This window comes from Triticum urartu, chromosome 4A, assembly GCF_056163025.1.
Source record: "Triticum urartu cultivar PI428250 chromosome 4A, HENAU_Tu73, whole genome shotgun sequence".
In the NCBI taxonomy this organism is placed as follows: domain Eukaryota; kingdom Viridiplantae; phylum Streptophyta; class Magnoliopsida; order Poales; family Poaceae; genus Triticum; species Triticum urartu.
The window spans coordinates 322,305,368-322,322,038 of record NC_141876.1 but is presented as its reverse complement, the minus strand read 5'-3'; the positions used below and the strand labels follow the sequence as shown (position 1 = coordinate 322,322,038).

The window sequence follows — 16,671 nt, the reverse complement described above, 5'->3', positions numbered from 1 at the left end:
CCCCCCCTCGGCCGCCCCGTTGGAGCCCCACCGGTCGAGGCCGCGCCCTACTCCTCCCTTCCCCGCTGCGTCCATTGCCTGCTTCTTCTGCTGCTGCCGGCGCTCATGCACTGCTGTGCGCTGCCGCCATTGTTGTTTTGCTCTGCTGCAGCGTACTGCTCCTGCCGTTGCTATCTGCTTGCTCCGCTTGGCCACTGCTGCTACGCTACTTTCTTGGTGCTCCGTTGCGCTGCCTTGCACGCCGCCGCTGCTGTCGGCCACTCCCGTCGCTGCCTCCTGCTTCACCCATGCCCAAACACGTGCGCCCGCCCCTGCCAGCGCTCCTTTGGCCCGCGCGCCCTGGCCATGCGCCGCCCGCGCCCACGTAGGCCCGTGCTAGCCGCTGCCTCGGCCGAGCAGCCCCATGGCCGCAGACGCAGCGCGCCGAGCGGCCGCGCGTGTGTGCCAGCCAGCAGGCTGTTGCCTCCGCTAGATGGGCCGGCCCCTGCATAGATTAGGCACTAATTCCAATTAGCACTAACCCCCTGTCTAGACTAATTTGGTTTTAGTTAGTAGTGCTTACCCAATGACATGTGGGACCCAATGATATATAAATCAAATTGATTAAATTAAATAATTACCAGTCAATGACATCTAGGACCCACGACCCAGTTGACCAGTCAACTATTGATTGGTCAATAGTTAACTAGACCCCCTTGACCCCACCTGTCATGCACTCTGTCTAGACTAGAGTTAAACAAAGCATTCTGTTATTATTTCGAAATTAAATAACCCTAGAAATTCAATAAAACTTTGAAAAATCATATAAGATAAACCGTATCTAGGAAGAAAATACTTTATACATGAAAGTTGCTCAGAACGACGAGACGAATCCGGATACGCAGCCCGTTCGTCCGCCACACATCCCTAGCATAGCAAACACGCAACTTTCCCTCTCCAGTCCGTTTGTCCAAAAACGTGGAACACCGGGAATACTTTCCCGGATGTTTTCCCCCTTCGCCGGTATCACTTATCCCTGCGTTAGGTCACCTCTAGTACCGCGTATTGTCATGTTATGCTTTGTGATGCTTTGATTGCTCTGTTATTTATTGTGTTCCCCTCCGTTACTTCTTTCCGGTAGACCCCGAGACCGATGTCGGTACCCCCCTGTGATCGACTACATCGACGTCGAACCCTTCTTGCCAGAGCAACCAGGCAAGCCCCCCCCCCCTAGATCACCAGATATCGCCTACTCTTCTCTATACTGCTTGCATTAGAGTAGTGTAGCGTGTTACTGCTTTCCGTTAAGCCTATCTTGTGGCATAGCCTGGCATTGTTGCTACAACTGTTGGTACCTTACCTGCAATCCTAATGCTTAGTATAGGATGCTAGTTTGCCATCAGTGGCCCTACATTCTTGTCTGTCTGCCATGCTATACTATCGGGCTGTGACCACTCGGGAGGTGGTCACGGGTATATACTTATATACATAATATATGATACTTGTGGTGACTAAAGACGGGTCGGCTCGTAGGAGTACCCGCGAGTGATTCACGGATTGGGTCCGAAAGGATGTTTGTCCCGACGGCCCTCTGAGTGGATCTTTGTGGCGGAGCGACAGGGCAGGTTGAGACCACCTAGGAGAGAGGTGGGCCTGGCCCAGGTCGGCGTTCGCGGTTATTTCAAGATAACATGTTTAACGAGATCTTGGTATTTGATCTGAGTCTGGCCACTGGCCTATACTCACTAACCATCTACACGGGGATAGTTATGGGCACTCGACGTCATGGTATCAGCCGAAGCCTTCGTGACGTCAGCGACTGAGTGGCGCGCGCCGGATTGGACTAGAACGCCTGCTAGGCAGGTCTGCTTCCGACCGCCCTCGCAACATGCAGGTGTGCAATGGGCGATGGGCCCAGACCCCTGCGCCATAGGATTTAGACCGGCGTGCTGACCTCTCTGTTGTGCCTAGGTAGGCTGCGACGTGTTGATCTTCCGAGGTCGGGCATGTAACGCCCTCGATGCGGCTATATCTCCCACGTGTCGAAGCACGACTTATTGGCGTAACCGCATTGAAAGCAATGTCGCAAGTGAGGTAATCTTCACACAACCCATGTAATACATAAGGGAAAGAGATACATAGTTGGCTTACAATCGCCACTTCACACAAATGCATGAATAAAGCATTACATCATCCAAATACAATCAGGGTCCGACTATGGAATCAAAATAAAAGAAGAACCCCAAATGCGACAAGGTCCCCGATCGACCCCAATTGGGCTCCACTACTGACCAACTAGAACGAAACAACACAAAGGACAAGATCTTCATCGAGCTCCTCCTGAGGTTGGTTGCGTCATCTCATCGGTCTCATCGGCACCTGCAAGCTGGTTTTGGAAGTATCTGTGAGTCACGGGGACTCAGAATCTCACACCCTCGCGATCAAGACTATTTAAGCTTATGGGTAAGGTAAAGGTATGAGGTGGAGCTGCAGCAAGCGACTAGCATATATGGTGGCTAACATACGCAAATGAGAGCGAGAAGAGAAGGAAAAGCACGGTCGAGAAACTATGATCAAGAAGTGATCCTAGAACAACCTACGTCAAACATAACTCCAACACCGTGTTCACTTCTCGGACTCCGCCGGAAAGAGACCATCACGGTAACACACGCGGTTGATGTATTTTAATTAAGGTCAACTTCAGGTTTTCTACAACCGGACGTTAATAAATTCCCATCTGCCCATAACCGCGGGCACGGCTTTCGAAAGTTCAAATCCCTGCAGGGGTGTCCCAACTTAGCCCATGACAAGCTCTCACGGTCAACGAAGGATATACCTTCTCCCGAGACATTCCGATCAGACTCGGTATCCCGGTTCTACAAGACAACTTTGACAAGTTAGAACAAATCCAGCAACATCGCCCGAATGTGCCAACAAATCCCGATAGGAGCTGCACATATCTCTTTCTCAGGGCACACTCAGATGAGCGTTCCATACAACTAAAACCAAACCTCGAGTTTCCCCGAGGGGGCGCTGCACAGGACTCTAGTTTGGACCAACACTCAGAGGAGCACTGGCCCGGGGGGGTTTAAATAAAGATGACCCTTGAGTCCGCGGAACCCAAGGGAAAAAGAGGCTAGGTGGCGAATGGTAAAACCAAGGTTGGGCATTGCTGGAAGAGTTTTATTCAAGGCGATTTGTCAAGGGGTTCCCATTATTACCCAACTGCGTAAGGAACGCAAAATCCGGGAACAAAACACCGATATGACAGAAACTAGGGCGGCAAGAGTGGAACAAAACACCAGGCATAAGGCCGAGCCTTCCACCCTTTACCAAGTATATAGATGCATTAATTAAATAAGATATATTGTGATATCCCAACAAGTAAACATGTTCCAACAAGGAACAACATCTCCATGGTCCAACAAGGAACAAACTTCAATCTTCGCCTGCAACTAACAACGCTATAAGAGGGGCTAAGCAAAGCGGTAACATAGCCAATCAACGGTTTGCTAGGACAAGGTGGGTTAGAGGCTTGGTTCAACAATGTAGGAGGCATGATAAGCAAGTGGTAGGTATCGCAGCATAGGCATAGCAAAAGAGTGAGCAACTAAGCAAGCAAAGATAGAAGTGATTTCGAGGGTATGGTCATCTTGCCTGAAATCCCGCAAGGAAGAAGAGCGAGTCCATGAGGAAGACAAACAGACGTAGTCGAACGAGTCCTCACAAACGCGACGTTATCGGAACCAACCCGAAGAAGCAAACACCGGAAAGAAGCACACAACATAGTAAAACATCCACCACATAAACATGGCATGATGCACAATCAAGTATGATGCATGTCCGGTTTAAAGAAGCATGGCATGGCAAAGTGCACAAAAAATCCTACAAATTAAGTGGAGCACAATATGCAACGAGTTGCATATTGACGAAACACCACATTCAAGTTATTTAGTTCGATCTCGTTTATGTACCCAACAAGATTAAATGTTGTTAGCATGTCAAGAGGGTGAAGCAAAGTAAAACTACCTATCTAGCCAAGTTTAAATGAGGCCGGAAGCAACGAACAACAATTCCGGTAAATCCCCATATGCATATTATAGATTTGGTACTGTTCTGCCTTAAACACAATTTTAGGGTTGTTAAACATGCAAAAAAAGTACACCATGTTAAACTAGGCATTTTTCGACCCCATTTACATATAAATTTTATTAAATTAGGAGTTACAATTATTTAGTTATGAATTAAATCATTTTACATGGCAATATGGGAAAATATATGCAAACATCACATTAAACATTTTAAACATGAATGAAAGTGGCATATAATTTAACCTACACATAATTCTAAGCATTTTTCATATATAATTCATTTTAATCCGATGCACCAATTATGAGTTATTATATGCAAGAACTATGAGGGGTTTTCTGTAAAACAAGCCTCTCTGGAAAATAGCTAAAATCGCAATGCAGGGAAAAAAATAACACGGGCCGCATCTGGCTGGGCCAACAGTGCACAGGAGGGCTGGGGGATTTCTCACCATGGGCTATGGCCCAGGTCGGTGGGAGAGGCCAAGGTAGGACGCAGCAGGCTGAGGCCCACCCGGATGTATGCAGGCCGAGCGATCTGGCACGGGAGGCCGAACGAGGCCGGATGGATTGGGGCGCGGCGTGGTTGGTTTGATGCACTGAGCAGAGAGGGTTTCGGACCGTGCGATCGCATCGGACAACTCCGGAAGCGAAGAGGGGAAAGAGGATGGACTAGGTGGGCTGAGAAGAGAGAGGGGGAAAGGAACCCGACAACTGTTTCCGGAGACCGGAAACGTCCGACGTTAGACCGGCTATACTGCCGCTATAGTTATCCATTGGGGCATCAAACGATCTCCGAATGCGATGAAACTTGACAGGTGGTCTATCTACACTATAATAAGACCACATGTCAACTCTCATCCCATTCCGAGAACATTTTCCGGCCACTTATAAAATACTATTTCGGACATGCCGCAGGCGCGTGCAAGTGTGTCTGGGCTCAAAACGGACAACGGAAGGAACGAGGAGACCGGGACGGATGCAAGTTTTGAAAACATGATGATGCAATACACATGATGACATGATATGAGATGCATGACATGCAAGCAATGACAAGGCAACAACAGCGAATAACTAGAGGACACCTGGCACATCGGTCTCGGGGCATTACAACACTCCACCACTACGAGAGGATCTCGTCCCGAGATCTAGAATGGCACCGGAGGGACAACGGAAAAAGGAAGATAAGCGGTAAAAACTAAGTTGCTTCTTTGACCAATGAGTGAAACCAAGGAACCTTGAAAAAGGTTAAGCCATTTCGAGAAAAGAATACAACGGAGATGAACGAAGTTGAAAACACTCCGTTAGACAAGAGGGACAAGGAAGAACAACTTCGAGCAGCACTCCGGTTGAGAAGTTATGCAAGACTTGATACGGTGAAAAGAACTTGAGCAGAGGACATGACACTCCGGATACACAAGATAGAGAAGGAATAAGACTGATATAATTTGGCAGCACTTCGACTGTAAATGGAAGAAATTGAACATGATCTTGACAAACCGAGATAAGGAGTGAAAAGAGTAACATCAGTAGATCTCTAGGAGAAAGAATAGAATAAAGATAATTGAGACAAAAGAATGTAGAAGAAAATGCCAACTTCTGCTACAAAAGAGCTTGACAAGGTATCCTTAGGAGAAGGGTCGAACGGAGTTGTTGGAAAAAACCAACAACAAAAAGAATAAGCTTGATATGGTCTTATGGAATACATCTCAGATTATGAGGTGACAACCTGCCACTCATAGGAAAAAGAATTGGATTGGTATGAGCAAGGAGACAAGCAACTTATTTCACCGGAAGGATGAAAGAAGAACTTGGATCATTTATAAGCACCATAGATAGCAACGATCCTTAGGGAAGGCTTTAGGTGAAATATAACCCAAGGTAACTCCAATGACGAGATTGATGGATTTAAAATACCACATTCTTAATAACATGTGAATCATGAAACATGAACTCAAATTATCAAGAATGACATAATACCACCTCCAAAGATACGGTAGAAAGAAATTGCACTCCGAATTGCAAGATGAAGAATGCTTGAGCTCCCTAGAAATGAATGTCGATGAAAACTTTGAGAAGGAATTAAATCCTTGATGAAACAACATGTCGAGCCTCCATGAAGAACTCCGGTAACAAAGGAATGAAAAGAAAGAGAAATTGAAAACACAAGGTGAATCCTTGCAATGATTTAGATGGATCTCCGTGATAATTAGAGCTTGGAACTCCGGGGAAGAAAGGATGAAACAAATGAAACTGAGAATTTGATAAGCCTCCAAAATAAGGAATTAATCTCTTGGATGAAACAAGAATTAGAATTACATTATGCGTATCTATCCCCAATTTAAATTGATGACAATCAACGGATTTTGCATATTACTTATTCTCGTAGAAAAGATTAAGAGAGATATCAATAACTTGATAAGGTCTTCAACGAAACACCGGTAGGATTGAAAATGAACGAAGTAAAGATAACAAAACACCAGGAAAAAATAGCAAATGAATGAAGATACATGAGAGGGTTTAGATCCATGAGAACGAAGAGATCATGAACTTATTAGAGAATATACTTGAATGATGCACCGGTTAGATTTGGAGAATGAGAGCTGAGAGCTGGAATGAATAATCCTGAATTGATGGCCTTCAGATAAACAAACTAAAAAGACTCCTGAATTACTCTGGATGGGTGAAAAGAATTATCATAATCAAAACAATTATGAGGGGATGGCAACAAGCTAGAATCACGAATCTTGAAGAGAATGGAGCAGGATTGAGAGAAAATCTTCTTCGGTCTTCAAATTTTGAATTACGACGAGAAATACCACCATGAGTTGTTTAGACACTCCAGAAGAATCAAAACAAAGAGGTTGAGCCAATGATGAAAAGAATTCGACATGTCTTGGGGAAAAACATAAGACTGATGATAATTCATTCTTACGTCAAACTTCGAAAAGAATTTTAAGGATATCTCCGGGAGAATTAGAAGAGTCAGGTAAGATCCTGGGAAAAGACCTGTGGGTTAGGGCCCACTCAAAAGAAACACCGTTGAAAATATTACTTGAAAAGGAGAAAGCACCGGTTGAATTAGATGACTTGAATGAGATAACATCCTCGAAAGAGCTTGAACGAATGTAGAGTGGAAAACACGAATCTTTGAGATATCTTCAGCACTCAGGAACAATTGAATGGCAAGCGGGGAAGATTAAGAGGTGCACTGGCATAAGTAAGCATTGAAACGAGGAAAAGATATGATCAACAAAGCTTGACTTGAAACCACCGGAGAAGAAAAGGAATGAGGAATGACGAACTTGAGGCTCCGTTAGTATCTTCATGAGAATCACCAGATAAGAACATTGAAGGAAAAGGATGGAGAGACTTCACATCAATAAGATGGATACTTGATTAAGAAATCTGAATCCTTCAAGAAAACAAGGGTGGGAGGGTGGGAAAACACTGTTGAGAATGAAACGAACACCGTTGAGAAGAAATGATAATTGATCTTGCTTATGTTGAAATGATCGGATCCACTTGAAGAGAAAACACGCCGGTGAACAAGATTGACATAACAATCTCGATTATCGAGAAGGATTAGTATTCACATCGGAGTATGAGAACACCATTTGGGGAAGGTATGGAATCAACATTTGACTTCGAAGCGACTCGAATACCACAACTCAAAACAAAACAAAGTATTGGCTTGCTGAATAAGCCAGAAGAAACATATGATAGAGATTTCGTTCGAAGTTCTCGTGGTGGGGCCTACACGGGCTCGATCGTACAGCACCATCATGTACAAGGCAGTGCACATGACATACGAAGCATCCCCGAGTCGGCATAGCCAAGGACTCTTTAAGACACAATGAGACCACTGTAAAACCAACCGTGGATAGGCGGACCACTAGACGTCAAACCCTAATTTCATATCATACATCCGTCACAAAGACATCCTACGAACTACTTGAATTCCCACTTATAAACTCCCGAAACTTTCCGGTTATGCAATCAGGTGTTGGGGATACAGGGGAAGCATAATATCTCACCCAAAGCTAGCAAATCCTACATCCAGCTGTATCCATCCTTCAACACATAACCAAGAAACCTTCGGAAATCATCTACCTCAACCTTCGAAAAGCATCCGTTATACGAGTTATGGCAATACTCTCGAACTCCCGCCCCAGTACTGGGTGGGTCGAGGTTATCTCACCAACAACTGCATAAAATAGATTTTCGATGTCGGCGAAACTAAACTCAGGTATTCCAGAACTGCAACGATAAAATTGTGACGACAACACCTCAGAGTTCAACTCCCCGGGACACTACCACAACCCCTAAATGTTAGGAGGCACCAAGAACAATGTTCTCGTCACAAAACCATCGGAACGATTCAAAGATACACGCGTGATCGTAAAAAAAATTTAGTGAAATTTGAGAAGAGAAGAGACAAAACTCTACGTCAGGATGCCTTACCAGAGCGATGAAGGGACTGAGGAGTAAAAAGAATTCCTAAACTCTCCGATATATAATTCCTAAATGACTCAAAACATTTTTTCTACACTCAACAACGGCTGCTAAAAATGATCAAGCAGTGGGGGCTCCTAAGGTCGGGGAATGCTCTGATTACCAACATGTAACGCCCTCGATGCGGCTATATCTCCCACGTGTCGAAGCACGACTTAGAGGCATAACCGCATTGAAAGCAATGTCGCAAGTGAGGTAATCTTCACACAACCCATGTAATACATAAGGGAAAGAGATACATAGTTTGCTTACAATTGCCACTTCACACAAATACATGAATAAAGCATTACATCATCCAAATACAATCAGGGTCCGACTACGGAACCAAAATAAAAGAAGAACCCCAAATGCGACAAGGTCCCCGATCGACCCCAACTGGACTCCACTACTGACCAACTAGAACGAAACAACACAAAGGATAAGATCTTTATCGAGCTCCTCCTGAGGTTGGTTGCGTCATCTCATCGGTCTCATCGTCACCTGCAAGCTGGTTTTGGAAGTATCTGTGAGTCACGGGGACTCAGAATCTCACACCCTCGCGATCAAGACTATTTAAGCTTATGGGTAAGGTAAAGGTATGAGGTGGAGCTGCAGCAAGCGACTAGCATATATGGTGGCTAACATACGCAAATGAGAGCGAGAAGAGAAGGCAAAGCACGGTCGAGAAACTATGATCAAGAAGTGATCCTAGAACAACCTACATCAAACATAACTCCAACACCGTGTTCACTTCTCGGACTCCGCCGGAAAGAGACCATCACGGTAACACATGCGGTTGATGTATTTTAATTAAGGTCAACTTCAGGTTTTCTACAACCGGACGTTAATAAATTCCCATCTGCCCATAACCGCGGGCACGGCTTTCGAAAGTTCAAATCCCTGCAGGGGTGTCCCAACTTAGCCCATGACAAGCTCTCACGGTCAACGAAGGATATACCTTCTCCCGAGACATTCCGATCAGACTCGATATCCCGGTTCTACAAGACAACTTCGACAAGTTAAAACAAATCCAGCAACACCGCCCGAATGTGCTGACAAATCCCGATAGGAGCTGCACATATCTCTTTCTCAGGGCACACTCAGATGAGCGCTCCATACAACTAAAACCAGACCTCGAGTTTCCCCGAGGGGGGCGCTGCACAGGACTCTAGTTTGGACCAACACTCAGAGGAGCACTGGCCCGGGGGGGTTTAAATAAAGATGACCCTTGAGTCCGCGGAACCCAAGGGAGAAAGAGGCTAGGTGGTGAATGGTAAAACCAAGGTTGGGCATTGCTGGAAGAGTTTTATTCAAGGCGATTTGTCAAGGGGTTCCCATTATTACCCAACTGCGTAAGAAAATCCGGGAACATAACACCGATATGACAGAAACTAGGGCGGCAAGAGTGGAACAAAACACCAGGCATAAGGCCGAGCCTTCCACCCTTTACCAAGTATATAGATGCATTAATTAAATAAAATATATTGTGATATCCCAACAAGTAAACATGTTCCAACAAGGAACAACATCTCCATGTTCCAACAAGGAACAAACTTCAATCTTCGCCTGCAACTAACAACGCTATAAGAGGGGCTAAGCAAAGTGGTAACATAGCCAATCAACGGTTTGCTAGGACAAGGTGGGTTAGAGGCTTGGTTCAACAATGTAGGAGGCATGATAAGCAAGTGGTAGGTATCACAGCATAGGCATAGCAAAAGAGCGAGCAACTAAGCAAGCAAAGATAGAAGTGATTTCGAGGGTATGGTCATCTTGCCTGAAATCCCGCAAGGAAGAAGAACGAGTCCATGAGGAAGACAAACGGACATAGTCGAACGAGTCCTCACAAACGCGACGTTATCGGAACCAACCCGAAGAAGCAAACACCGGAAAGAAGCACACAACATAGTAAAACATCCACCACATAAACATGGCATGATGCACAATCAAGTATGATGCATGTCCGGTTTAAAGAAGCATGGCATGGCAAAGTGCACAAACAATCCTACAAATTAAGTGGAGCACAATATGCAACGAGTTGCATATTGACGAAACACCACATTCAAGTTATTTAATTCGATCTCGTTTATGTACCCAACAAGATTAAATGTTGTTAGCATGGCAAGAGGGTGAAGCAAAGTAAAACTACCTATCTAGTCAAGTTTAAATGAGGCCGAAAGCAACGAACAACAATTCCGGTAAATCCCCATATGCATATTATAGATTTGGTACTGTTCTGCCCTAAACACAATTGTAGGGTTGTTTAACATGCAAAACAAGTACACCATGTTAAACTAGGCATTTTTCCACCCCATTTACATATAAAGTTTATTAAATTCGGAGTTACAGTTATTTAGTTATGAATTAAATCATTTTACATGGCAATATGGGAAAATATATGCAAACATCACATTAAACATTTTAAACATGAATGAAAGTGGCATATAATTTAACCTACACATAATTCTAAGCATTTTTCATATATAATTCATTTTAATCCGATGCACCAATTAGGAGTTATTATGTGCAAGAACTATGAGGGGTTTTCTCTAAAACAGGCCTCTCTGGAAAATAGCTAAAATCGCACCGCAGGGAAAAAAATAACACGGGCCGCATCTGGCTGGGCCAACAGTGCACAGGAGGGCTGGGGGATTTCTCACCATGGGCTATGGCCCAGGTCGGTGGGAGAGGCCAAGGCAGGACGCAGCAGGCTGAGGCCCACCTGGATGTATGCAGGCCGAGCGATCTGGCAAGGGAGGCCGAACGAGGCCGGGTCAACGCAGGGGCGCTCATCTCCTTCCCTGGTTCGAACGAAGCAGAGGACGTGGGGGAACGGTGGCAAGGCAGCAGCGGAGGGCGGCGTCTAGCACGATGTAGGCGAACTTGGCGCAACTCCGGCGAGCTGAGGACTCCGGCGGGACGACAGGGATGGAGCGGACGAACGGATCCAGCCCTATGGAGCCAATTTGACGAGAGGCGAGGCGAGGGGTGGAACGAGGCAAAGATGGGCTTCCGGTCCATGCAGTCATGGCGGGGAGGCGCTCCGGTGAGGCAGGGGTCGACTGGAGGTCGGGGATGGACTAGACCCTCCATTCCCAGTCATATCTGGCGAGGACTTGCGGTCCAGGAGCCATGGCATCTTCAGGAGCTCCTGAGGTCATCCATGGCAGAGAGGGAGAGAGGTTAGAGAGGAAGAAAAATATGGCAGGGCGAGAGATAGGAGTACAGAGAGGATCAGAGGGACCTGGTCGGGGAGGGCCGGTGAGGTCCGGCCTGGCGGTGTTGGTTGGCTCGGTGGGTGGCGCTGAAATTGAGGAAGATGGTCAGAGGCAGGATGGAATGGATGGATTGGGGCGCGGCGTGGTTGGTTTGATGCACTGAACAGAGAGGGTTTCGGACCGTGCGATCACATCGGACAACTCCGGAAGCGAATAGGGGAAAGAGGATGGACTAGGTGGGCTGAGAAGAGAGAGGGGGAAAGCAACCCGGCAACTGTTTCCGGAGACCGGAAACGTCCGACGTTAGACCGGCTATACTGCCGCTATAGTTATCCGTTGGGGCATCAAACTATCTCCGAATGCGATGAAACTTGACAGGCGGTCTATCTACACTATAATAAGACCACACGTCAACTCTCATCCCATTCCGTGAACATTTTCCGGCCACTTATAAAATACTATTTCGGACATGCCACAGGCGCGTGCGAGTGTGTCTAGGCTCAGAACGGACAACGGAAGGAACGAGGAGACCGAGACAGATGCAAGTTTTGAAAACATGATGATGCAATACACATGATGACATGATATGAGATGCATGACACGCAAGCAATGACAAGGCAACAACAGCGAATAACTAGAGGACACCTGGCACATCGGTCTCGGGGCGTTACAGGGCATGACCCAGAAAAGTGTGTCCGGACAAAGGGGATCGAGCGTGTTGGGAAATGTGGTGCACCCCTGCAGGGAAGTTGATCTATTCGAATAGTTGTGTCCCTCGGTAAAAGGACGACCCGGAGTTGTACCTTGACCTTATGACAACTAGAATTGGATACTTCATAAAATACACCCTTCCAAGTGCCAGATACAACTGGGGATCGCTCTCTCACAGGGCGACGAGGGGAGGATCATCGGTTAGGATTATGCTACACGATGCTACTTGCTGAACTTACCATCTACTCTCTTCTCCTGCTACAAGATGGAGATTACCAGAAGCGTAGTCTTCGATAGGACTAGCTATCCCCCTCTTATTCCGGCATTTTGTAATTCAGTCCACATATGATACCCTTATTCCATTTGATACCAATGCATACATATGTAGTGTAGCTCCTTGCTTGCGAGTACTTTGGATGAGTACTCACGGTTGCTTTGCTCCCTCTTTTCCCCCTTTCTATACCCGATTGCTGCGACCAGACGTTGGAGCCCAGGAGCCAGACGCCACCGTCGACGATGACTACTACTACTCGGGAGGTGCCTACTACTACGTGCACCCCACTGACGACGACCAGGAGTAGCTTAGGAGGATCCCAGGCAGGAGGCCTGCGCCTCTTTCGATCTGTATCCCAGTTTGTGCTAGCCTTCTTAAGGCAAACTTGTTTAACTTATGTTTGTACTCAGATCTTGTTGCTTCCGCTGACTCGTCTATGATCGAGTTCTTGTATTCGAGCCCTCGAGGCCCCTGGCTTGTAATATGATGCTTGTATGACTTATTTTATTTGTAGAGTTGTGTTGTGATATCTTCCCGTGAGTCCCTGATCTTGATCGTACACGTTTGCGTGTATGATTAGTGTACGATTAAATCGGGGGCGTCACAAGGGGAATGTATTGATAGAGCATAACCATATGTCCAAATCATCCTTACTAAAGTAACTCAAATAAAGCATGTATCTCACTGTAGCAACATGGATACATGGCATAAAAAATAACAGTAGAGCAAGGACTTCGCAAAATCCTGAGATCCTGAAATCAACAATAACACGAAGGCTAATTTGCATGCTTGTGCTAGTCACCACATTGATCACAAAAATACATGGCATACACCCCCGTAAAGATGGCATGGCATAGATCAAAATACATGTAGAGCTCATGACCATATGCAGCACACAAAAATTGGAGCAAAATGACAAATGCTCTTAATCTGATAAGTAACAGCAACTAACAATTTATAGCACTCTTGCATCAACTATTTGGGCATCAAGATAAACTCAAACAAGGAGGTCACGATGGAACAAAATGAAGAGCACATCAAGATGAACATTTTGATATATCATGCATGCAAAACGGATCTACGGATGTGGAGCTATGGCATGTTGAACAGGGCTTCAAAAAGAAAAAATAAAATGACTTAGAGGAAAAACGGGGACAGCTGATTGGATCTAGGGTTCCAGATCTAGCGCACGCGGATCTAGGTTCATCGGGCAACTCGCAAGAGACGACGGGGCCGGCGGCCAGAGTGGGGGAAGAGGAGAGGCCGGGGAGGGTTGTGCCGGCCGGATCCTGCGCCGGCGGAGAGGAGCTCGGAGCGGCGGGGCAGTGTCGGGGCAGCGTCGGGGCGAGGCGGTGGTGTCGGGCGGCGTCAGCATTGACCGGTGGAGCAGCGGAGGTCGCTGGGGAAGCCGGGCGGCGAGCTCGCCGGCGGGGAAGCGAAGCAGCGGGCGGCAGCCACGGGCCAGGCGGTGGCGGGATCTGGGCCCGCGCGGGCCCGCGACGGGCTCCGCGGGCCGCGGCGGCTGGAGGCTCAGGCGGGACACATGGCGGGCGCTGAGTGGCTCCTGGCGGCGGCGCGATTTCGTCCGGCGCGGACGGACACGTCCGGGGGCGGCGGAGGGCGAAAATTAGGGTTTGGACCCGAAATTTGGACGGGGAGGACATATTTATACCTAGAAGGAGGTGGGAGTGTCCAAATGAGGTGTAGTTTTCGACCATGCGGTCGTGATCCGACGGCGGAGGACATGGAAGAGGTTTGGATGGATTATTGGGCTGTTTTGGAGGGGTGTTGGGCTGCAACACACACTAGGCCTTTACGGTTCCCCGGTTAACCGTTGGATTATCAAATGGACTCCAAATGGCATGAAACTTGACAGGCGGTCTACCGGTGGTGTACCAAGGCCGCTTGGCAAATCTCGGTCCATTCCGAGAATGTTTAACACCCTCTCACGAAAAGAGACAAAAGGGGGACGCCGAAGGACGTAGGAGTGTCGGATTACGAAACAGACAACGGGGAAAAAGCTCGGATGCATGAGACGAACACGTATGCAAATGAGATGCACATGATGACATGATATGAAATGAATGACATGAACAAAATGCAAAACGGAGACAAACCCCAACCACGAAGGGAATCTCATAACTTAGAGCCGAAATGGCAAGAGTCGGAGTACAAATATGGCAAATTACATCCGGTGTGTTACAACTAGGCTCCTCTTGAAGATATACTTCGCAGAAGACTTGAAAGTTGCAGATATTCGACACAGAGTTGGGTCCAATGTCTTGATGATGGATCTGGAAGAAGTGCAGGGCATCTCGGAAAAATTTAGAGCCGGGTGGTGAGAAGCCCCTGCTCATATGATCAGTGAATACAATGACTTCGCCCTCCTTTGGTTGAGGTTTTTATTCGCCCGGTTCAGGGGCACGGTAGTGCATGACATTATTTTCTGGCAAATATCCAATTTTGACAAAGTCTTTAAGCATGCCCTCAATGACAATGGAGGGAACCCAGTTGCATGCATAGAATGTCTTTGGCGGCATTGTGAAGAGAGAGCCTAAAGAAAGGGAAATTTTGGCCGGTTCAAATCAGATTGGTGAAATCACAGGTTAACAGTTACGGCATATATATTCAGAATGGTGGCTTAAGTGAGGACTAATGATATATGAGTAATTATAAGCCGGACATGTAAGCCACCATGTAACGTACTGGTATTTAGGATCTGACAAGAGCAAAAATTTACTAAGTGTTGGGACAAACAAGTTTCGCAGATTGAGGCTATAAGATTGGATCTGCAACTATTCAAAAAATGGAATAAAATCTAAACCTAAGGTGGCGGCAGCAGAAGAGCGGGGGTGTTCGGATGAGATCTATTGCAAGAAAGATATGGTCTGATATCAAAAATAAGTGCTAAAACTATTACCACGAAAGGTTTATGTGGTTTTTTGGATCTAAGCCATGAATCTAAGCCAGAAGAAACAAGGGCGGCGACGAACACTGAAACCCTAATGGCAGATCTATGGCAAGGAAAGGGAAGACTTACTGATGTTGACGAGACAACGGAGAAGCGCCGCGGTGCTTTGGTCCATTCAGGGTGATGCAGCGGCCGGAGTCGATGAAGGAGACAAAGGTCGACGGGGGTGGAGCTCGGGTGTGCTGGAACGTCGTGAGGAGGAAGAAGAAGGAGAGAAGGCAAAAGGGGAGAATGAAAAGTAAACCTGTAGACCTATTTATAAGGCTAAAAGGATAAATGGCATGCGCGGGAATCAAGGAGAGAAAACGGATATGTGACGACGTGGGCGCCTCGATTTTTGGAGGATCAATAAAGAAAAAGATTTAATTAAGATTTGGGACATGTGTAGTATAATTGCAGGTGATGTCACGGCGGATTGTCGCAATTTCCAGAAATAGTGTCATGGCGGGTTACAGCATGGCACAGGAAGATGAAGAAGGATTTTTTCTAAAAGTGTTGAAGATTGACATGAACAAGTTCAAATCAACCTGGGGCCTAATGTTGGGGATATGACTATCAGATATGACCCTCCCAGAAGGGACCGGGTCATCCATTATGGCAGTTCATCTAAATGAAGCCCAAGAGTATACTAAGGATGGCGGTTCATAGATAGGCTTGTTAAAAGGCCCAAGTCTGGAGGCGGCTTAAGGCCCGTAAGTGTAAACCGCCATGTATATGTAAACTTGTACTGTAAGGCATGTAAGATAAGTCACCGAGCCGGACACGTTTGTATGAGCTGGCCGGGACTCTGTAGGCCGCAGGGCATCAACCCATGTATATAAGGGGATGACCCGGCAGCGGCTTAGGGCAAGAAACAATAAGTCGAAAGCTAGGCACAACATGTTTGCTCCCTGGTAATCGAAACCCTAGCAATACCACCTCAAACTAGAGTAGGCCTTT

General features: G+C 46.6%; 1 long non-coding RNA gene across 1 annotated transcript; it reads left to right on the top strand.

The window, feature by feature from the left end:
• Window positions 1-636: 636 nt before the first annotated feature.
• LOC147975719 (uncharacterized) lies at window positions 637-13,274 on the top strand. Its single transcript, XR_015602069.1, has 2 exons — window positions 637-1,194; window positions 12,968-13,274. It is a non-coding gene; the product is annotated as an uncharacterized LOC147975719 (long non-coding RNA).
• The last annotated feature ends 3,397 nt before the right edge of the window (window positions 13,275-16,671 follow it).